The 24,978-nt window shown below is 42.4% G+C and overlaps 1 protein-coding gene across 1 annotated transcript in view; it reads left to right on the top strand.

Annotated features, from left to right (window-relative positions):
• The first annotated feature begins 17,740 nt into the window (after positions 1-17,740).
• large2 (LARGE xylosyl- and glucuronyltransferase 2) overlaps positions 17,741-24,978 on the top strand; it is a 64,795-nt gene continuing 57,557 nt past the window's right edge. The window contains exons 1-2 of the mRNA XM_076083196.1: positions 17,741-17,808; positions 17,903-18,863. The gene's annotated coding sequence lies outside the window, so the exon portion shown is untranslated. The remainder of the gene's footprint in view (positions 17,809-17,902; positions 18,864-24,978) is intronic.

Raw genomic sequence — 24,978 nt, 5'->3', positions numbered from 1 at the left:
TCAGGAATCATGATTAAGAAGGCCTGATCTTTGGTCCAATCCGTCCTCCTCCTCCTCCTCTTCTTCTTCTTGAAACTCCTCCAGGCTCATCCTGCAAATGACACTCACAGTTTGCAGAAATACATTTGATGAAACGTTAAAATAAATGGGAATATTGAATTGAACCTCTCGCAGCGGAGGCAGAGAAGCAGCAAAGCGTCTGGAGTGAACCGCTCTGACAGACCTGTTTAGGTGGAGCTAACCTTGCCCTTATTAAAATAACAGGGCCGAAGGGAAGCAGCAGAGTTTGTCCTGGCGGAGCAGCGTTATTATTGTGTCCCGACCGAGTGGTCAGAGGTGACTGACAGCCGTTTTGGTGGAAAGGGCCGAGTTTCAATTAGCTTCTCCCTGAGGAGGAGAGAGGCTGTTCATCTGCAGCCGCGAGCAGAGAAAACCTGCCAAGAACACTTTCACCTCCCCGGGACCAGGAAGAAGAGAAGAACTCCTGTTTCACTCTCATTTACTCTCTAAAAGTGACACTTCCTGCTTCTGTTTTAGTGTCCAACAGCTCCCCAGTAGATTCATATGTTTTTTAAACATTTGGCCCATTTCCCCAGTAATCTTATTTCACAGACTTGAAATATGTTTGGGACTAAAACCCTACGAATGAGCGACCATCGAATTCAAATTGAAATCATCTAAATATTCAGCCATGACGGTGGAAATAACTGAGCTAACACGAAGCTATTGTTTTTTTGATGACACACAACAAACTCTGCCGTTCACGTTTCCACCATTGTCTTCCGGCAACATATCACCTTTCAAGATTTCAGAATGAGACTTCTCTTTGAGCGAGACTTTTTCAATAACGTTGTCAGACACTTATAATAATAATATGAGTCTGTTATGGCAAAAATAACATGATGGAAAGGACCCTACAGCGATATGAAACGACGTAATTTAACTTTAGCTTTTTGTGTCTATCAAAGTCTCGCTCAGAGAAGTCTCGTTCTGAAATCTTACGTTGCGTCCACATTGTCGAAATGATGTAAATATTCAGCCATGACAGTAAAAATCTTAATAACACTAAGCTTTGCTTTCTTACAATCTCTGCAACTCACGTTTCCACCACTGTCTTCCAGCAACATCGCATAACGAGAACTGTCGAACTCAAGGTTTCAAAACTGAAGTCCAAAAACCATCTGGACGACTACGTCAACCTCTGATATACAGTCTATGATTGTAGAGTCTATCACGTCAGGCAAAGAAACACGTCTCATCCAAACGAGCCACATGTAGGCGGTGTTTCTACAATCCTGGCTGATTATTTCCTCTTTTACAGGAGAACTGGTGTTGAACCGACATTACTTCACACCTCACAGAAGTGAAATAATCAGGAGGAGCGTCCTCGTCTGACGATAATAAACGGCTTTAATATCAGAGATGGAGTGAGGAGGGAAATGCAACAGGGAGCAGAGAAGAGGATGGTGGAGTAGGATGAACATTTGTCCTCCTCCATCGCCCTCAGTCGGCGTATCATCCCGCCGTGTGGTGGAACCACCTGCACACCGGATTAAAGGGCCTCTCTCTACCTGCTGCACCGTGTGCTCTGATGTACAGCGTGTGATGCACAGTGTGGGCGTGTGTGCGTGTCTTTAGACGTGCACGGCGGCGGTGCTGATGGTGGTTATGTGTGTGTAGGTGTTGGAGAACGAGAGAGGCAGATGGAGGCAGATGGCGACTCCTTACTGCCGCGGTAAAATGGCATCTCATTACAGCTCTGCCAGTTTAATCTGCTACCAATTAAATATATATTCTTTAATAAAAATAAGGGCGGGGGTGGTGCAACGGCGAGATAACAAGAAGCAGACTGAACAGGGACAGGAGACCTTCTGTTGTTACCCAACGTCCAAACAGAGCAAAAGTTTATTTGTACTCGTGTGGCGTCACGATTGGAAGTTTCATTTCAGCAATAATACTCAACATAGAAGCACAAGAGTCTCCTTGATCATTTGATGACTCCATCAATATCTAAATGGCAGATTCAAAATCATGCTCCAGCTTCATGCTGATTATTCAATGACCTCTGCACAATAACAGATGCATTGTCCCGTATTTATGTATTGAGTTTAACACTTATATGCTCGTGTACTTCCTCCTGAACCAGACACAATGGTGTCAGGCCAACAGCTACTGCTCCTGTTTGAGTTCACGCGTTTGGACGTCTGGATCGACACCAATCGTCCAGCAGTCTGTCCAAGTTACAGCCCATATTCTCGGGTTTCAATGTAGCAGCAGAGCTTCAGACCAAGACTTCCTCTTCCATGTGTCGGCCATTATTTATTATTATTAGCAACTTGAGATGCGAGTTGAGAAACTTATATCTGCATATGAGTGCAGATAAATTAATATAAAAGCAAATAAAAAAGTGAAATCGCCGCCACGATAGGAGCTGGGTCGACACGTTCTCACTCAACTCGTCAAATGCTGACTTCTCATAGCTGCGTGGATATGGTTCGTGGTTCTGATGAACATAAGTACATTTGTTAGGCGATATAGACGGGATGTCTCATCCAGCATTCAAACCAATATATCTTTTCCGAAACATAAATAAGTATTTCAAAAATCTTTTCCTGTGAAGACGGAAGTTTTATTTTCAAAACACTGTATTCATTTAACGATCGTGATGTGCTCGTGTTGCTGGACTTTAGAAGGAAAACGCAAGAAAAATAAGGAGTAACTTTGCGTAGGTATAAGAATGAAACGTTGTAGGAGGTGCAGTGACTCAGGTTACCTTCAGCACATACAGACAGTTAAAACACTGATCTCATGTCTTACAGGACACTAACAGCGCTCTCCTGGGTGAAAGTCCTGTGTTTGTTTGACTCTTCCATCCCCCGACGTCCTCCACGTGGAACGGAGATATAGATCGTAACAAGCTGCTCTGCAGGTTTCAGCCTCTTAATGGGGAAGATCTGCTGACTCTGTTTTATATGATTGTACATTTAATATCTTTGTCATTTGAACAGTTCTTTGAGATTTTACAGGTTTTATTTATCTTGAGAATCATCAGTCTGAGTAACTGTTGAGAGCTTTTTATCTGTTTTTATCAGCTCTCCTGTTTTACTGGAGGGATAAAAACTTTGTTACATTTTTGTTAGAGTTTCCATCCTGGTTGACCTTCTGGTTTGTCATCGGGGGGGGCGACGATGCTGCTGGAGTACCCCCCCCTCAGTAATGGAGGTCAGAGCCGATCGGAGCCGTCTCCTCCCAGGTCTTTATTACAGCCTCACTTTGGACAGTCACACCCGAGTAACCGTTCACCTCTGCTGCTCCGCCAGCTCAGGAAATGTCACCGTGCCGCTGCTGAAAGCCACAACGCAACAACTTAAGACACCAACACACACACACACACACACACACACACACACACACACACACACACACACACACACACACACACACACACATGCAAACACACTCAGCGCTCCAACTTTTCTGTGGAACGGATCAGAGGCCACGCAGCCAATATAGAAGCAGGAGGAAAAGTGGCTCAGTAAATGGAATAAAAGGAGAATATTGGCGAAGTGTCATCAGAGTGGAAAACCGTGGCTGATGAAGCAGCGAGCTAGAGCTCCTCTTCCTCACCTCCCTCCTCTTCTCTGAAGTTACACACACACACACACACACAGAAACACCATTTAACATGATTTAGTTTGTTAGCATGCTTTTACAACATACAACAATATAATATAATCTGTAATGACAGATAAAGGGAATACCCAGGAGTTAGTTATTGCTTCAGTTCTTTTGTGTATATTGAGGTTAAACTTAGATGATCTTGATCCTTTTTTATCTAAATTGAGCTTTATCTGAAGATATCTGTTGGATGAATCGATGCAGATTACATAACATAACTCTTGTTAAATGCTCACCATCAGCACATGAGAGTGTTTCATTTGTTAGACATGATATAAATAATGTGTCTGACTTGTTTTGTTTTCTTCTGCCTCTTTGAAGGTGACGACACTAACCCTTTAAATGTGTGCAGGGCGCCTTTAAGACAAAGACAACCTTCATTCATATAAAGCGCTGAACACATACTGAACATGACGTCATAGATATGGTCGTCTCTGTGTGAGCCAGAGGCAGCAGACAGCTAGCAGCTAGCCACCTGAGACCACACCCACCTGTCACTCAAAGGCTGTATTTGTATTGATTAAAACAAATCTAGTCATTATTATTTAAATGATGTATTATAATGTGCTTAGAGCTAGTGTTATCAGAGATCAGAGACTAGAAAAACATATGTTACTAAATATTGGAGGAGAACGATGGTCAGTAAAACAAACATGTTATCAAACAGTTATGTGTAATAACAGTTTTCTCTGCAAAGCTCCTCTTTCCAGTGATTTGCTCTCTGGCGTAATGAGCGTTACAGGAAACGCATCCTGCTCACTATTTAATCACAAACAGCAGCAGGGAGCACTGATTTCTGTATGTGACCTGGATTCCACTCTGAAACTGTTCCTCATCGACTGCAGACTTCAGATCTGCTGCTTAGAGACTCTGGGATTTGTTGACATGCAATCATCCCATCATAAAGGGGAGGATTATGTGTTGTTCTGGATGCCGGAGGCAGCTGGAGCTACGATCTCGTCGCTCTCCCAGCAGACTCTCTCAAATGCAAAAAGAAACTACAGACAGACACACACACACACACACACACACACACACACTTTTGGATTGCATACAAAAGCCAAATAAATCTGTCCTTGGGGCCAGAGCCTGTTCATAAGAAGTGGGCGTAGTGAACCCATTAGTCTGTGGACTGCCATTTCTCTCAAGTTCGTCATGTTGGTCGTCCTCATCTTGGTTTTTGGCCATCGTCATTTACAGTTTTTGGCCTTCGCCATCTTGGGTTTTTGCTGTCGCCATCTTGGTTCTTTAGCCTTCACCATCTTGGTTTTTGGCTGTCGCCATCTTTTTAGACTTCCATACAATCGGAGGAGTCGCCCCCTGATGGACATTAGAGAGAATGCAAGTTTAGGACACTTCAGCATTGACTTCACTTTTTAGAGGTTGCCGTTTGCTCGGGAGATTTATCAATATATTGCTTTAAGTTTTGTTTTGTTGATTCTATAGCGTAGATCTGCTGAATATGAATATTTTCTAAACACTTCCTTATGAGAGGAAACAGGAACAAGTCGAACAACCTTTTTGTTGATATTCTGCAATTTTTGTGTTAAATGAAGCTAAAATGAAGCTGATTGAAATATTGAGGCAGATGTTTTTTGGCAGTGAGAAACAGAACTCATCTGTCAGAGGCAGATCGTTAATTTCCTTTTATCTCATTTTATGTTTCCCGTTCATTTTTTATTGCTATTTTTTAAATACTTTTCCTGCCTCTAATTTAAATCTGGCTGTGCTAACGTACCAATCCCAATAATCCACATGTGTCCATACTGTCTTGTAAAGCCGTTACTGATCCTGCCTCTCCCAAACTACTTCACATCTTACAACCTGCAGACATGAAAGTAGCTTCAGCTTTAACACTGGCAGCCAGAATGTGTGTTCTGGTCAGATAATGATAGTAATGGGACTTCACCATGTGGTTGGAACAAAAACATGGCATATTCAACAGCTGGATTTGGATTAAACCACGCCATCCCCCATCAGGCGTCAAAATCTCACCTATGTGTGTGATTTAAATCAAACCAAACATTGGTGGCTCATTTGGATGAGGGCCACAGGAAGTCCCTGTGACACGACCATGACGTCACCACGGCTATATGTTTACCGTGACTCTGTGCCATCAATGTGACTCAGGTTGCTGAAAGGAGGGGAGAAAATGTTAACAACATAATGTTTTTGGATCCTGAAGAAGAAACCGGATAACTTGCCCTGTGCTCCATCGCTTTAACCTGCAGAAGGAAGATTCATGGAATCCCCGTATTCTTTAGGAAGGGAAGGATAACCTCTACGCCCCGCCGGTCGTAGAAGGGAGAAATTCTGCCGAACTTCCGATGAGCAAATTCCAGCTGTCATTCGGAGGATTTGTTTTCCAGAAAGCTACGTAAACCAGTGGAGCTCCGGTACCTGAACAGAGACATTTTCTTTGTAGTAAACTGTACTTTAATAGCTGAAGGTGCAGGACCCCGGCTGCTGAACCTGAGTTCACCAGTCGGGCTTCTGTGTGGTAGAGTTCTATTATAGTTACTGTATACTTTACTGCTGCGGTGAGGATCTGTCGTGTATGGAATGCCTCCTACTTATTTTTCTTCTTTCCTTTCTTTACAAACTAACCCCCCCACACACACTCACACTCACACACACACACACACACACACACACACACATATACACCACTATACTCATTTCACATGCGTGTAACGCCGCCTCCATTGTGATGCCCTGTTATTGTTGAGGTATGTTAATAATCTTAATGATATTAACAATTGTATTTATGTAAATGATTTAGTTTTCATACTTCCTAATAACCAAACACGCTCCTGCCAGATCCCAACAACAGAAAGGAGCTAGTTAGTATGTGGCACAGAGGATATATATATATTTCATATGAATGCATTTTATTTCATGTTTAACGGGTACGTGTTGCTCTGTTGTTCACATGAAACAGAAATTGTTCTGTAAAGAATGAAAAAAGAGCTTCAGAGAGAATTCAGATTGACAGATGTGATCGCAAAAATGGAAGCTTTTGAAGAATTTCATGAATTAATTTACTTTCTCAATATCTCTGAATGATTTTCACATTAGACCTTTGGGATTGAACAGGTGAGCCGAAATGTGTTGTCTGTGTAATAGACACATGTCCAGAGGAGGCGACGTGAGCTCAGATTGCTTTTCTTAAGTTAGTTAGTTTCCTGTCAGTGCCGACATCAGGGCTAATTCTCCTCCGATCTTGTTCCCAATGAAAGCAGAATGAGAGAATCCATCAGAGTGAAGATGAGGATCTCTCTGTCTTCTCCTGATTTCATTAGTGCTGCTACTCAGTGCTCTTCCTCCTGCCAATCAACCGTCTCCTACAGGAAGTGAACCCTCCAAAACATGTCACCTTACAAACTTTATCCTCACATCCATTTCTTTTAGAGCATCTTCGTTGACGTCAGGGATTCATTTTCTCACACATTTGGCCAATCCAATTACAAGATCCATGTAGAAGACTAATTAGACTTAAGCCCTAGCCCTATTTTTAGCCCTCTGCTCAAAAATTGCATACACATACCCATAGAGAGTCCAAGCTCTAACTACAAGGTCTATTTTAATAATTTTTATGCTAGAATACTGGTAACACTTGTGAGATGTGTTAAAGTGTGTAAATATTGTGTATATGTTACTGGTTAATAACTAATGTGACTTATGGCACAGCTCAAATGGAAAAAGTTCCAAGTTCGCCTGAAAAAAAGCACTTGTATTGAACATTTGTTTTTTAAATAATGCCTGGCTTGGCCTAAAACCATGCTAAAGTCATAGAACAACACGTGTTACATGTCCCCACAACATATTTTACTTTGATTGAGTGAAGCAGGCCAGCATACATGGTCATAAAAATCAAAGTTTTGATTTTCGGAACCAGCTGTTGCATTGCTGTATACTCATTTTATATACTATATAACTACATATTAACTATATATTCACTTGATTTATCACTAAGAGTGTTCAATACATCATAATAAAGCAGTTTGACACCATTTTCAATAATGTTGAGCAGTTATTATGTGTCATATCTGTCAATCATAAAAATAAATGCCTCATACTGTGTGTCTATGTGACCCTGGAGAGGCCTGTGATCGGCCGATTTACAGGTGTGAAACAGTTTTAGATGCGGGATAGTCCAACGGGAGCCATGCGGGGGTGTTTGATCGTATCTGGGTCTGTTTACTGACTAGAAATCGCAAAATGCTGGCCCAACCCCCCTCTCTACTTGGTTTGGTCCCCCTTGCAGAATACCCTGGCATTTTCTCATTCAGCCTCGCAGCGCATTGATTTCACTTGCAGAGGCGAGGGGAGAGATGCAGGAAGCCGCTGCTCGAAAATCCAATGGAATAAATCCGTTTTTCATCTTCAAAACCATCAAAATGTAAGTTTTTTTACCCAATTTTTTTGCTGGTGACATGTGACTGATGTTGGCTTATAGATATATAACGTTTGAACGGTTTGAAAGAGAGTAATTCCGACGACGCTATTCGTCGCGGGGTCGAATCACGGCCCTGCTACATGTGCTCATCCGCCAAGATCACTCCGCGCGTTCTCATGCCAGACCAAAACAAAGTATATAGTACGCAGTTTTTTGTCCAGAAAAACGTGGTTTTGTGGTAAAACTTGTAGTATTCTTCTAGATATGATCTTAGTTCATGTATAATTGTGTTTTGCAGTGTGTAAAATGGCTGCCATGGTTGTTTCGCCCAGAATCTCTTTGTTACACAGGTATTATTATAATTTTTTTTACTTTTGTATTCCTTTCGCAAAAGTACACACCCCTGGGGTACCCCCTCTAGGTCCCCAATATTGGGGACCCTCGGGTTTAAGAGGGTCATCATATATTTTATGATGTGGAAAATTCACATTTGCAGCAAGACACCCTTAGAGGTTTGAAACTTATATTTGTCGACGAAGTCAGATATTAAAGTTTCTCTGTACGACATTCAGAGCATTTCTATATGATTAAACTATTATGTAAAGATATAGAGGAGTAAAGTCTACATGAGCAGAGAATGAAGTCTCTCTCCCTCTTTGTTCACATAGCCGGCGGGCCACATGCCTTTTAGTGCATGTTAGTGCACGAAAGCGTTAGCTCACGGCTGCCGCTCTGCACTGCTCTTATACCGCGGTTACAGCTGATAACGCCATCCAGACTGACGGTGTTGTCGTGGAAGCAGCAGCCACCCTCCGGTTCCCCCTCAGATAAACACTGTTAGCTGTTAAACACTGTTAGCTCATCAGCACTGTTAGATCTATCAGCACTGTTAGCTCATCAGCGCTGTTAGCTCATCAGCACTGTTAGCGCTGTCAGCACTGTTAGCGCTGTCAGCACTGTTAGATCTATCAGCACTGTTAGCTCATCAGCACTGTTAGCTCATCAGCACTGTTAGATCTATCAGCACTGTTAGCTCATCAGCACTGTTAGATCTATCAGCACTGTTAGCTCATCAGCACTGTTAGCTCATCAGCACTGTTAGCTCATCAGCACTGTTAGATCTATCAGCACTGTTAGTTCATCAGCACTGTTAGATCTATCAGCACTGTTAGCTCATCAGCACTGTTAGATCTATCAGCACTGTTAGCTCATCAGCACTGTTAGCTCATCAGCACTGTTAGCTCATCAGCACTGTTAGATCTATCAGCACTGTTAGCTCATCAGCACTGTTAGCTCATCAGCACTGTTAGATCTATCAGCACTGTTAGCTCATCAGCACTGTTAGATCTATCAGCACTGTTAGATCTATCAGCACTGTTAGATCTATCAGCACTGTTAGCTCATCAGCACTGTTAGCTCATCAGCACTGTTAGATCTATCAGCACTGTTAGATCTATCAGCACTGTTAGCTCATCAGCACTGTTAGCTCTATCAGCACTGTTAGCTCATCAGCACTGTTAGCTCATCAGCACTGTTAGCTCATCAGCACTGTTAGATCTATCAGCACTGTTAGATCTATCAGCACTGTTAGCTCATCAGCACTGTTAGCTCATCAGCACTGTTAGATCTATCAGCACTGTTAGATCTATCAGCACTGTTAGATCTATCAGCACTGTTAGCTCATCAGCACTGTTAGATCTATCAGCACTGTTAGCTCATCAGCACTGTTAGATCTATCAGCACTGTTAGCTCATCAGCACTGTTAGATCTATCAGCACTGTTAGCTCATCAGCACTGTTAGCTCATCAGCACTGTTAGATCTATCAGCACTGTTAGCTCATCAGCACTGTTAGATCTATCAGCACTGTTAGCTCATCAGCACTGTTAGCTCATCAGCACTGTTAGCTCATCAGCACTGTTAGCTCATCAGCACTGTTAGCTCATCAGCACTGTTAGATCTATCAGCACTGTTAGCTCATCAGCACTGTTAGCTCATCAGCACTGTTAGATCTATCAGCACTGTTAGCTCATCAGCACTGTTAGATCTATCAGCACTGTTAGATCTATCAGCACTGTTAGATCTATCAGCACTGTTAGCTCATCAGCACTGTTAGCTCATCAGCACTGTTAGATCTATCAGCACTGTTAGATCTATCAGCACTGTTAGCTCATCAGCACTGTTAGCTCTATCAGCACTGTTAGCTCTATCAGCACTGTTAGCTCATCAGCACTGTTAGCTCATCAGCACTGTTAGCTCATCAGCACTGTTAGATCTATCAGCACTGTTAGCTCATCAGCACTGTTAGCTCATCAGCACTGTTAGCTCATCAGCACTGTTAGATCTATCAGCACTGTTAGCTCATCAGCACTGTTAGCTCATCAGCACTGTTAGATCTATCAGCACTGTTAGCTCATCAGCACTGTTAGATCTATCAGCACTGTTAGATCTATCAGCACTGTTAGATCTATCAGCACTGTTAGCTCATCAGCACTGTTAGCTCATCAGCACTGTTAGATCTATCAGCACTGTTAGATCTATCAGCACTGTTAGCTCATCAGCACTGTTAGCTCTATCAGCACTGTTAGCTCATCAGCACTGTTAGCTCATCAGCACTGTTAGCTCATCAGCACTGTTAGATCTATCAGCACTGTTAGATCTATCAGCACTGTTAGCTCATCAGCACTGTTAGCTCATCAGCACTGTTAGATCTATCAGCACTGTTAGATCTATCAGCACTGTTAGATCTATCAGCACTGTTAGCTCATCAGCACTGTTAGATCTATCAGCACTGTTAGCTCATCAGCACTGTTAGATCTATCAGCACTGTTAGCTCATCAGCACTGTTAGATCTATCAGCACTGTTAGCTCATCAGCACTGTTAGCTCATCAGCACTGTTAGATCTATCAGCACTGTTAGCTCATCAGCACTGTTAGATCTATCAGCACTGTTAGCTCATCAGCACTGTTAGCTCATCAGCACTGTTAGATCTATCAGCACTGTTAGCTCATCAGCACTGTTAGCTCATCAGCACTGTTAGCTCATCAGCACTGTTAGATCTATCAGCACTGTTAGCTCATCAGCGCTGTTAGCTCATCAGCACTGTTAGCTCATCAGCACTGTTAGATCTATCAGCACTGTTAGCTCATCAGCACTGTTAGCTCATCAGCACTGTTAGCTCATCAGCACTGTTAGATCTATCAGCACTGTTAGCTCATCAGCACTGTTAGCTCATCAGCACTGTTAGATCTATCAGCACTGTTAGCTCATCAGCACTGTTAGATCTATCAGCACTGTTAGCTCTATCAGCACTGTTAGCTCATCAGCACTGTTAGCTCATCAGCACTGTTAGATCTATCAGCACTGTTAGCTCATCAGCACTGTTAGCTCATCAGCACTGTTAGCTCATCAGCACTGTTAGATCTATCAGCACTGTTAGCTCATCAGCGCTGTTAGCTCATCAGCGCTGTTAGCTCATCAGCACTGTTAGATCTATCAGCACTGTTAGCTCATCAGCACTGTTAGCTCATCAGCACTGTTAGCTCATCAGCACTGTTAGATCTATCAGCACTGTTAGCTCATCAGCACTGTTAGCTCATCAGCACTGTTAGCTCATCAGCACTGTTAGCTCATCAGCACTGTTAGCTCTATCAGCACTGTTAGATCTATCAGCACTGTTAGCTCATCAGCACTGTTAGCTCATCAGCACTGTTAGCTCATCAGCACTGTTAGATCTATCAGCACTGTTAGCTCATCAGCACTGTTAGATCATCAGCACTGTTAGATCATCAGCACTGTTAGCTCATCAGCACTGTTAGCTCATCAGCACTGTTAGCTCATCAGCACTGTTAGATCTATCAGCACTGTTAGCTCATCAGCACTGTTAGATCTATCAGCACTGTTAGCTCATCAGCGCTGTTAGCTCATCAGCGCTGTTAGCTCATCAGCGCTGTTAGCTCATCAGCACTGTTAGATCTATCAGCACTGTTAGCTCATCAGCACTGTTAGATCTATCAGCACTGTTAGCTCATCAGCACTGTTAGCTCATCAGCACTGTTAGCTCATCAGCACTGTTAGCTGATAGTGCTACTAGCTTGAATGCAAACTGCAAACTACATCTAAAAAAACAGTTGAAGAATTGAACCGTTTATTCATAAAATATTCGTTAGTATTTAGGAATAGTGAAAGAATTGATATATTGTTTGTTATTTAGCAGCATTTGAGGCCCAAGACGTTTAAAGATAAATCTTGTTACAGTAGCTTAATATGTAAATTAACTTAATTTGATTATTCACAGTATTTAAAACAATATAAAAGCCTGCAGATGCGTATCATCAGTGAGAATAAGATTACTGCAGAGAGCGTCTTGGGTAAGTTGTCCCTTTACTTTATTTTTAGTTAACAACTAAATTGAATGTTCATATCATCATCACATCACTGTACTTTATGTCAGTATCAGTTCATGTTCTAAATACATGTGCGTTGCAAAGCTGGATATTAAACAGGTTTTAACTATAAATGACACATTCTCATTTAAAATCTGCTTCGTTCGGACTAACGTATTGTGTATTAAACTGAAACAAATAGCAACCAGGAAACTGCCTCAAGCTGCTCATCACTGGTGACTTTACATTCATGCTTTACTAGAATACACAGATCCATGTTTCCACACGGACTGTGTTTAGAGCCTCGTCCTCTCACCAGGTCTCCTGTCGGGTGTCGGCAGGTTGACATTGATCGCTCCGCTGGACTCACAGCTCTTGTTCCGTGTTAGTGTCCAGCAAGATGGAAGGAAGCAAAGTGGATGAGATTACCATGGTAACAAGCTGCAGGAATTCACATCATCAGAAAAACCCGACATGAACATTTGCAGTGTTATTGTGTCATTTTCACACTGAAGGAATTGTCCTTGAGAGAATTGTGAAGGCAGAGACGGTAACAGGTGAGAAACATAGCAGAAGTAATAGTGTGGCCGTTTCCATAAGTAAGAAATAATGTGTGACTCCGCCCTGTGATTCAGATCCACTCCAATATTTAGTGACTTCTTCCTCGACTCATGCTGCACACCTCCACCAAGTCGCATGAAAATCGGGCAAGTTGTTTTTCTGTAATCCTGACAAACAGAGTTGGGTGTTGTTGCCATTGATTGCGCTGTTAGCGCTGTTAGCGGCGTTGACGTCTAGCCGCTGGCTCAGCCGTCGACATGTGGAGAGCTGTGTGGAGGCAACAGATCTGCTCTGGATTCCACATTGAGCTAATTTAACCAGGATTTCTGAAAAATTAAAAAAGAGAGTTATATTGAACAGTAAATCAACTCACATGCTGATAGCGCTACTAGCTTGAATGTTAACTGCTGACATCATTGGCGGAGGTAGCTAGTGTGTAAGCGGAGGACGAGGGCCGCTCCAGTTTTTAATCCTTTTCCACTGCAACTACTCAACCGCTCGTGACTTCCTGCAACTTTTCACAAAACAAAATTGAGTCCGTAATCAAACTCTGGTGCGGGTTTTGTTGCTGTTTGCAGGTTAGCTGCTAGCTGCTAGCTAACGACTCAGCCGTCAAAGTGTGGAGGCAGCAGATGCTCTGGATTCTGTATTGAGAACACGTAACACTATGATTTGAACAGTAAACAGTCACATAGTGCTGCTAGCTTTCCCAAACTCAGTGGGACAAACCTGCTTATTAATTAAAGGTTAAATTAAAAGTTACAAATGAAAACAGTACAGGCTCAAAGTGTAATGTATTGACAATATGTTTCTGAGTGAAAACAAACAAGACTTTTAAGTTAAACAGTTTATATTATAAATTATGTTGCTACAAGGGAATAAAAAGTCATTTGAGGTGAAAAATGAATCAGCAGAATGTCATAAAAACAAAACTAAAGGTTAATAAAATATGTAGACAAGAAAGTCTGAACTTCATTCTCGTCTATTTCTGTCATATTTTACAACCACAGTCCTCTTCAGTCTTTGTCTCAGCATAACTCCTTAGTTCTGTTACCCAGTGTGTGTGTGTGTGTGTGTGCGTGTGTGTGTGCACGTGTGTGTGTGCGTGTGCATGTGTGTGTGTGTGTGTGTGTGTGTGGTGAATTATTGATGTGTGCGTCTGGCTCTTGACTTGTGTCTGCCATCGGAGTTGGAATCTTTGATCCCAGGAACCCCGCCATCCAGCACACAGACACACACACACACACACACTCGACTACCTATGTTAAATATGGTTATCAAAGGCTCCACTTCGCCATCTGGCAGCTCATCAAATATTAAAGACGTGTCAGCAGCAGCGAACGCAGCGACTGCTCTGCTCATACAAATATACGGCGGACATGTGACGACTCGTCGGGGACTTTAATGTGACCTTGGAGACGTTGCTGTTGGCAGTAGACTGACACAAAGAGACGTACTGCACATGCTCAGAGCGCCTTTAGGTTTCAGTTTGAAAAACTTAAGTGGGAAAAATATTAATGCAAAACCTTGTGTTGAAATCAGCTCGAGTAAATACCAAAGAAAGAGTTTCAGTCTCATCATTTAATCATTTTTTTAGGAGATTTCTTTGTAGTCATCGCTCCCATATTTACATCTCAGTATCTATGAGACAAAGATGTCAAGACATTTCTAATCTTCTTCCTTAATTAAAGCTTTTGCGTTTCATAATTCTGAGATCTTTTCTTCTAATAAAGCCGTTACAAGATGTGGATGTTGTAAAATAATAGCCTCCATTTTTGTTTTCTTCAGTAAAAGCTTCTCACTGAGCTGATGTATAATTAGCAGCTGATTTGCATTTTACCCCAAATTTTCCTCCTTCGTCGTCACGAGAGGACCTTGTTTACTGTAAACTGCAGATTCAGAGTTTTTGTTTCTTGCAGAAGGAAGAAGAACGTGTGAGAGTCTGCAGCTTCTCCCACTGATGATCGTCGCTGACATTCGTCCTGCAGGTTTTACATTCCTACACATGTCAAAGGAAAGTTGCTTTTTGTAATTGGATGTAACTGGGATTCCAATCTGTTTCAGATCAATGTGCCGTTAAAAAACAGAAAGAAACCCCAAAAAACATGGTGCTGATGAAGATCAGTAGAAACAGAGAGCTTCATGCTGAAGGCTGAATTTAAAGGGCCGTGCTGCTGTTTTACGTCTAAACCCATTAACCTCCAATCACTGTGGACTCGCCAAGATTTATAGATTTTATTTATTCTTTTTTTCCAGGTAGATTTCAGTTAATTTCTATAAAAAATAAAAAAACACACTGAGAAAATATTCAGTCCTAAAAGAATATAAAATGAGATAAGAACAGCAAAAACATCTCCAAAGTTTTAAGAGGAAAAGATGAAGAAGAGTCGAGCAGAAGGCGAGTGTGTGTGTGTGTGTGTGTGTGTGTGTGTGTGTGTGTGTGTGTGCGTTTAGTGTACAGTAACGGGCTTCTCAGGACAGTCGTCCAGCTGTCCTTAAGGCGTCCCATCTGACCTCTGACCCCAATATCCCAACTATCAGCTGTCACACCACACACACTCACACACACACTCATCTTGTGTGTGTGTCCAGAGTACCTGTGAGGCTCTGACAGGCAGCACATATGGGTTATTTGCATATGATGCCTCTTCTGGATCTTCAGCCTCACCTTGAATATATCTGTGTGTGTGTGTATATATATATATATATATATACACATACATATGTGTGTGTGTGTATGTGTGCGTGTATATATGTGCGTGTGTTGTGTGTGTGTGTGTGTGTGGTAGAAGTACTCAGAGTCTCAGCTCAGTGGAAGTTGTCTTCGTCTGATTTGTTTTTCATGCTCTTATAAAAACAACTTGTCTGAATAATTTATGATCTGCAGGTTTTTTTTTTTTTTTTGCTGCTTCACCTTCTTTTCCTCCCGGAGTCTAGTTTGTAAACTCTCTCTGTCTCCTCCTCCTCCTCCTCCTCCTCTCTCTCCATCATCATCTTTTTCTAACCTCTGGCTTTCAGGAATCTTCTTTGTGGGAGCCGGAGCAGCTCCAGTTCAGATCTCAGACCAGCACCGTCTCTAACATCATGTGATCACCTGCAGCTCTCTCGGTGTGTGAACGTTATCTGCAGCTGTTCGGCCGGCTCAGCATGTTGGGGGCAGCCGGTGAGGGAGCTCTCTGATTGGTCGTTTGACTCAATGAACGAGCGATTTCATCCGTTTTAAGTTAAGTTAACTGGTTTCCGTGCATTTCTGCACACTTCAGCAGCAACTAGATCAACGTCTACACATCTCAATGTCAACCAGGAAACCGCATCACTCAGAACCAGGTCTAAACAACGTTGCTTGACGACTACAAATTTGCAAAGTAAAATAATCTGGAGGCTTGGACCTCGGCTCAGCTCTGCTGCAGGCTACATTAGCTTGCATTGTGGGTAATGTAGGCTGCCAGGTTAGAAGAATGCAGGAAATAATAAATGACGCATTTGTCTTGCAGGTGTCGTTATTCACACATATAATCTCTGTGTCTCTTCTTGTTGTGTTTTTTTAAACTGTCCCCCAAAGGTCCAAACTGAGAACACAAAAACATGAATTTCTTTTCCCCTCTCTTGCTCTGATGCACCTCTCATACAAACAGGATTACTGAGAGCTCAAAGAGCTCCCACGTTGATCCTGAGCTGAATATGAAAACATCTTGAAGCGCAGTTGTAGTTGATGAGATTTATCGTTTTGTACTTTGGACCGCTCGTCTACATCTGGTGTCTCTGCAGGCTTTCTGTTTGTCTTGGCACATTGTCGGCCTCTTTACGGACACAAAGGTGAGATGATAAGTGACACCGTGGTTGAACAAACTCAAACTTCACATTCGAAGGTTAATGATTAATATTTGGACACTGTGTCAACACGCAGTTCATTTAAAGGGCTTTTCAGTCACAAGGTTGAAAAATGTCTCAACTACAAACATGGATACTGAAAGTTAAAGATTTGTAACATTTGAACATTAAAATATTGGCAGTATTTTTTCCAAAGTCACAGTTTTTGTGACGTTAAGCATCCCCTGCTTTATGGTCTGTTTGACTCTAAATGGACCATAATGTACTAAATGAACATCATGCTGTATTGAAGAAGACTTGAAACTAGAGATTGAGACCATAAACTCATGTTTACAATGTTTACTGAGGTAATAAATCAAGAGAGAAGTAGAGTCATTTTCTCATAGACTTCTATACAACCAGAGGAGTCGCCCCCTGGTGGACACTAGAGAGAATGCAGCTTTGAGACATGAAGCTTTGGATTCACTCGGCAGGTTGCAGCCTGTTTTGATCGGCACACGGAAGAGGAAGTCTGGACCTAAAGATCCACTGGATACAGAGACCAAATCCTCTTCAGACCGATAGCTGACATGTTCAGAGATTAGCGTGTTTACTAAAACTTAAAAGTATTCTAAGCTTTTTGAGCTTCTGGAAGACTTCATTGACCTCAGGAAGCTGGTTCAGGTTTTCACTTCCAGACTCTCCGGTCAGATTGTGCAGAACTGAACGTCTCTGTTTGGTCAAACTCAAGCTTGCTTTTGTTCTTTCAGACTGGATGTAGATCAGTGATTTATATTAAACATTTGATGTATTAACAGCCAGCTTTGTGTCGTCTGAAAACCAGGAAGCAACAGAGAGCGAGTGGGGACAATAAGCAGGAAACAGATTACTCTCATTTCATCTCAGTCACACAATCGTGCCTCCGACGAACGACGCTCATATGAAACTGTTTTTGCAATTAGGAGATATTTTTCTTGTAAGAAACAAAATGCCGCCTTTATTACATTTTCAATCTATTCATGTTTTGATTGTTTCTGAAAACTGTTTTCATTTATTTTTCCTACAATTAGACGAAGGACTTGAGTCCCAGACTCTGGTGTTGAAGTCCAGCTCATGGTTCTGGTCTGACAGTGAATGAACTGGTCCGGACATCCAGGTCCTCTGGTTCCATCTGTTAGCTGAGGTGTATACTTCGTATTCTATTGTATTGTTATTTCATTATATTTAAGATGAAACTCTGTGTTCACCTTCTGGATGTAAGTTGTAACATTTTATGAAATTTCAGAGTTATTTTAATCACTTATTTTTCTATTTTAGTTGTAACATTTTATTTTTATTTTATTGTATGTGAGTTGAAACACTTGTCATTGTTATTTTATTATATTTAGGTTATACATGTTTTATTATATTTCATGATTGATTCAGGAATTACTTATTTTATTGTATTTCAATTTAAACGTATTCTCTTTGACTATTTTATTAGAGAGAGGGAGAGAGACAGAGAGAGATAGAGAGAGAGAGAGGGGCTGCTATTGGCTGAGCCCTGTGTGGGGGCGGGGCTTACCCTGTCGGTGGGAGGGGGTAGCTCTGCTGCACTAAGCCTCATTCTTCACGAGGAGCTGAGCGGAGACAGAAGAGAGTCTTTTCTCCTCATAACGGAAACACCGACAACAGAAGACAGCACCGACACCGGGCTTAACCCCGACTCCTCCAGCCCGGGCACGGTGCACTGTCCTCGGGGTGAACTGTACACGGAACCGGCCTCTTCCTCCGGAGCTCTGCAGCCTCTCTTCACCGTGTGGACACCTGGCTCCTTCGCTCCTTCTCTCCTTCTCCTCTGCGCGCGTGTGTTTCAGAACGGAGCTCACACGCACGCACACACACACACACACACACACCTTGTGGATTGGAGGCTCGTGCACAGCCGTGTCCGTGTCTCTGGGTGGATTAGTGAATGTTTTTACGACCTCTGGATTAACACTCTGGAGGAACAAACAGTGGAAGTACCAACCTGCACAACTACAGGAACAGGTGAGGGACATTTACTGTTTAATACTCAGAGAGCAGTACTGTTACTCTGCTGCTGCTGGATTATATAGAAGTGTGTGTGTGTGTGTGTGTAAGTGTAACCCAGCTCCATGTGACCCCAGTGTTTGGTCTAACTGAGCTACATTCTTATCCGCTGAGCCTTGCACACACACACACACACACATTTGAAATAATAATTCTGTCACATATTGATTGATAGAATTCCTTCATGAGGCGTTTTGATTGAACCTCTTGTGAGACCTGAGAGCAGGTACATGTGGAGTTAGTGAATAAATATTGAATATAATAACACGAGCTGCACATTATCACATTGTTATTATCAGAGCCGTGTTTATGAGTGAATGAGAAAACATATAAATACATTTCTGAGCCTTTAGTGAGGAGAATGCAACACACCATGAATGAATGAGTTTACTGTAGAGCGGGTCCTGATTCACAGGGAACCGGTTTGAATGTGTCGCTGTAAACAGAGACGTGAGCTGCATTTCTGATTTGTTATTATTAATTAATTATTGTTCTGAGTCATGCTCTCAGTGGTGAAAGTCTCCTCCTGTGACCACAGCTGTCCTCAGATCAGAAGATCTTCAGGGTTTACAGCTCGTTGTATTCACAGTGACCAGTTCACTGTAACGAGTGTCGGGTTTAGCTCAACGCTAACGTGCAGCTAAGATATCACATCACAGGAAGTAAAGGTCTGCTTCTAACACCAACGTCTAGCTTTAAAGGCCTCGCTCACTTTGTGAAACGGTCCAAACATCAGCTCACGTTCTTTCACTGATTCTTCACTTAAACACACATTTTCATCATTTAAAGACATTCAAAATACTCCATAGAATACAACAAGCCGTCGTCTCCTTCTCAAGCCGAAGTGGTGAACTTGTTAGCGAGCAGTTACCTGTTTCCACGTCCGGCAGAGATCATCAGAAGTCTTTGTGTTCGTGTCACCGGATCAATAGAATCCATATTCTCTCTCTGCTGCTCTGTGTTTGGTCTCCACCACCTCTCTAGCTGCTAACCTTTCTTCAGCCGCTAGTCTCTGCTGCACTAAAGCTTTCTCTCAGGGGACTAAAGAGTCACAGGTACCGATCGGCTTCAGTGATGGAAACGAGACGACCTCGTTGTTGACCTCGTTGTTGACTCTTTCTCGTCTCGGCCTTGAGTTCCGTTCGTCTCCGTCCAAGCAGCGTTCAAACTTTGTTCAAAATCCACCAGCCATACATCCCTCCATATACATTACACACACACAACTCCAATGTGTGGCCCCTTTTGTTGTGGATGTGTTCTAGAAGAGGGAGCATGTTGACTCTCTACTTGGCACCTTATCCGGTATTCATGGTGTTGACGTTCTGTTGGACCCTGAGGTTTGTTTACTGGGTAACTTTACTGAATCCAACCTTGAAAATAGCCTCGAGATCGAGCTCTCAGAGATGTGAATCAGATGTCTCTCTGATTATTGGTGTTTTAAGAGATGTTAACTCTTCATGGATTATGGAACATCTCCCATCGCTCAGACTGATGGTCTCTTCTGAATCTTTTATTGGAGATGTGATCCCTGGTCCTCGGCACGAGATGCTGTTCACTGTCTCCATGTTTGTCTGGTTAAAGCATTTTATTGTCTTTGTTCTGTTACTCATCATTTAATGGCTGCGTGCCGTCACCGTGTGTCCATGTGTGTGTCCATGTGTGTGTCCTTGTGTGTGTCCATGTGTGTGTCCATGTGTGTGTCCTTGTGTGTGTCCATGTGTGTGTGTCCTTGTGTGTGTCCTTGTGTGTGTCCATGTGTGTGTGTCCATGTGTGTGTGTCCATGTGTGTGTCCATGTGTGTGTGTCCATGTATGTGTGTCCATGTGTGTGTGTCCTTGTGTGTGTCCATGTGTGTGTCCATGTGTGTGTGTCCTTGTGTGTGTACATGTGTGTGTGTCCATGTGTGTGTGTACATGTGTGTGTCCATGTGTGTACATGTGTGTGTCCATGTGTGTGTCCATGTGTGTGTGTCCTTGTGTGTGTCCTTGTGTGTGTGTCCTTGTGTGTCCATGTGTGTGTCCATGTGTGTGTGTCCTTGTGTGTCCATGTGTGTGTCCATGTGTGTACATGTGTGTGTCCATGTGTGTGTCCATGTGTGTGTCCTTGTGTGTGTGTCCTTGTGTGTCCATGTGTGTGTCCATGTGTGTGTCCATGTGTGTGTCCATGTGTGTGTCCTTGTGTGTGTGTCCTTGTGTGTGTCCTTGTGTGTGTCCTTGATGAAGCAGAATGAGTCCAACAGGCCGACTCGTCTACTAACGAAGGAAAAGAGTCGATAAGAGACTTTTAGAAACCTGCGTATACGAGTTCATTTCATAAACGATGTGCTGTTTGCTGGAAACAGTTGAGACTGAACCAGACAGGAAACATCCTGCAGAACCCCAAAAACTCTGAGCTCAGAGAGCTGAGGAGAACTGCTGAGTCGGCTGATAATTCTGAGAGCAGCCTTACAAACAAAAAAAGATGTTTTTTTCTTGAATAGCAAGAAGCATGTGTTCCAGATGTCATCACTCATCACTCACCATCATAAACTAACGTCTGCATGTCACCAGAACCATAAAGTAGCGTCGCTGTAACAGCTGCTACTTCTTTGACACTCTGCTGCTTCCTGTCGCTCCGACGTCTCCGCCCTCAAACAGATCCTGCAGGCTTTCTACAGACTCCAGCTCCCAGAGAAACCCTCTGTCTGGAGCAGAGGGAGCAGTGTTTAAACATGCATCACTTAGTCAGGTGAGCCGCCAAGAAGCTTCCAGCGGCAGCGCTTCACCTGCGGATGACGCCACACTTAACCCCTCGACCAGGAAGCCTGAGATCTGATTTAGGAAATGAGGAATTCCATTTTGCGATTGGACTTCCTGGTGAGTCGCTCGTCACTCTTCACCTCCAGTGCTTTATGTTAATGAGGAGGAGGAGGAGGAGGAGCATCGATGCGTACCAGGAGTGGTTTCACTGCGAGGAGCGAACCCACGACCCAAAATGGGTGGTTTGAGGTCCATATTGATCGATATGTTGAAGGAGCACCTCTGATTTTACACCTGAAGATGAGCTTTCATGTGGAGTACTACCACAGTACACTAGTAGTACAACAACTAGAATAAGTACTACTGCGGTCTAAAGATGTCATAAGTGAAGGGGCTTCTTTCACCTCTGGGCTCAAACTCAAAGTCTTTGTTGCAAACCTGCAGGTTGGAGTTTAATGAAAGGACAGTATCAAGGTGCATTGTGGGAAATTAGAATTTTGGCTTTCTGGACTTCTTTCAATCACTTACAGCTGGAATGTTTAAGTGTCCACCTACTTCTGTCCATGACGTTTTATACTAATATTAATAATATTTTAACGCGATGTGTATACTTCACCTTCTGGAACAATATGCTGCTGTGTTGTGAAACATTCATCAGTCAGATGAGCATCAGTTCATTAAAGGATGTGAACATAATTCTCTTCATAAGCATAATATACCTTTAGATCAGAAGCTGAACTATAACTCACGCTGGAGTTTGTTGAAGGTCTTCTGTCCACTGATGCAGAAATATACGTTCATACGTTCTGTTGTGGAGTTCCTCAAGGTTCTTTGTGAGACGTGTGATGTTTCTAATTAACTCAAGATGTTCTGATTTAATAAATCCTGTCAGAAAAGAAAATATACAGAATAATAAAATGTACTTTGCATAATGAGGAAAAGTCCAAAAGAAGGTCTATTGGTGGTACAACATCGAAGTACTCCCTGATGTGTAATATCAGAATGTATTAGGCTTTGCATGTTAGTAGCAATATGCAATTATTTTACAGTATTAGTGGATTCAGAGTTATCTCTAGACGTTCAGACACTCGGGTGTAAGAAGTTCCTCAGCTGTGGATGCTCAATATGTAGAAACGCTCAAACAGTATTAATGAACTTCTGCCGTTTCTTTAAAGACGGGAAACGTTAAAGAGGAGTTAGTAAACTTCTGTTCTTTATATTTGATCATAAGTCTGTTTGTCTAACCACAGATGGAGATTGTTGGAACATTTTAATAAGACGCTTTAGATGAGTTTTATTAGAGTTGTGTTTTGATGATCAGCGAGTTAAAATGATATGAAAATAATATTAATTGTGTTTTTTGTACATAGTTGTAGCTCAAACAACTAATAAACACGTTGCATTTTGTTTGTTTGATACAAGTTATAGTTTTACGTATATTGTTATTATTTCATTCTCAGGACAGAGCCAGGCTAGCTGTTCCCCTCTGTTTCCAGGCATTGTGCTAAGCTAAGCTAACTGCAAGGAAACAAATAGGCGTTAAACTATTTCTTTAGAGGAGCAGAATGCTTTAAGAGGTGTATTTAAAAAAGAATGACCCACTACTCGTTTAAGAATGTAATTCTTTGTTCTCTTCTTCTCCTCCTCCTCCTCCTCCTCTCTGATGACCTCCAGCAGGGTTTTAACTCTCTGCTCTGGTCTTTAATGAGCTTCCTGCTCTATTGTCTGCACAACAGTAAAGTGGACCTAACCATTAAAATATGTCTGATCAATATTTCAAAGCTGTATAATATTAATGCTACCAGCTCTGCTGAGTGAGCCTTAATGTTCCTCTCCTCTCTCCTCTCCTCCAGAAACCTTTTCCTCTTAACAGCATTTCATTCTTCTTCTTTTAATCAGAGACAGAAAAGTTTTGACTGCATCCCACATTCACCGTCCTGCTGCTGCAAACAATCACTACACACCCAACGTGGATTCATCCGCCACTGAAAATAGTCCCCAACAAATGCACTATTTCCTGCTGCTTCCTGTTTGATTTGTTGACACTAAGAAACATAAAAACAACCTTTTGACCTTTTTTTTATTGCAAAATATCTTCCTTTATTTAATATGATCCTGTTTTTAATCTCCAAGCAGCAGGGCGGCAGACAGATTGATAATAAAGAACTATTATCTGCTGATTATGCCCATGGCTGCCTCCTCCCCCTCCTCCTCCTCCTCCTCTCTGCTTTCCCCTTCGTGCTAATGGTTCCTCCATTAACCCCACCTGATGGCTGTGTGGGTAATTACAGATTTATTTACGGCCCGTGGCCACACACAATGAGATATAAATAAGGTGTTTGACCGAGCAGAAGGGACATTAGCCAGCCGGGCGTCCACATAGACACACTGAGGCTCCTGTCTTTAATGGACTCTGTAGCCAGGAGGTCCAACCGTGACGTCCTCCTTGTTGCTGCTGTTAAAGGTTTCTGTTCTTCCTCTGCAGCAAAATATTTAAAAATAAAATCAATACAGACTGATTTCCTTTTCCGTCTTTTAAGCACTCGGGGCAGCGAATCGAGTTGTCTGACGTATCTTCACCTTAAGTTTCACTTGTTAGCATCCAGCTGTTCCAAAGCTACATGAGCCTTTATGTGGACATCTTCTCTCCCAGTCATGGCGTCATGTCGTGTTTCTGTGTGAAAGCTTAAACAATAGTGGAGCTTTGTCTGGAGGAAATGTTTCTTTCTGTCAAACATGAAAAAGGATTTTTCATGACAATCCTCTGTTTAGACTTTAGTATTTGTTTTGTATAAGAGGAAACGTCAGCAGGTCAACTACAAACTACAGCAACAAAACCACCATCAACGCATCATCTGAAGTCTTTGTGTCTCCGTAGCGTTTTACAGGTGGAACAGAAAACTGAGACACAAAAACTTGGGAGCTGTCTCTCTGTAGCCGTTTTGTGTTTCTTTGTAGCCGTTTTGTGTCTCTCTGTAGCCACTTTGTGTCTCTTTGTAGCCGTTTTGTGTTTCTTTGTAGCCACTTTGTGTCTCTTTGTAGCCGTTTTGTGTTTCTTTGTAGCCACTTTGTGTCTCTCTGTAGCCGTTTTGTGTCTCTTTGTAGCTGTGATGTTGTCTCTCTGTAGTGATGTTGTGTCTCTCTGTAGCCAGTTTGTGTTTCTTCGTAGCTGTGATGTTGTGTCTCTTTGTAGCTGTTTTGAGTTTCCTTGTAGCTGTTTTGAGTTTATTTTGTCCACCTGATGAATGTAAATCCAATGTTCTCTCTCCTTTAGCTCTGCTTTTGGTCTCCACCACCTCCTGAGACGAACATCTGTCTCTTTAGCTGCTAAATGC

This window comes from Anarhichas minor, unplaced genomic scaffold, assembly GCF_050575085.1.
Source record: "Anarhichas minor isolate MPS153535 unplaced genomic scaffold, ASM5057508v1 ptg000123l, whole genome shotgun sequence".
In the NCBI taxonomy this organism is placed as follows: domain Eukaryota; kingdom Metazoa; phylum Chordata; class Actinopteri; order Perciformes; family Anarhichadidae; genus Anarhichas; species Anarhichas minor.
This window is presented reverse-complemented; position numbering and strand designations above follow the sequence as displayed.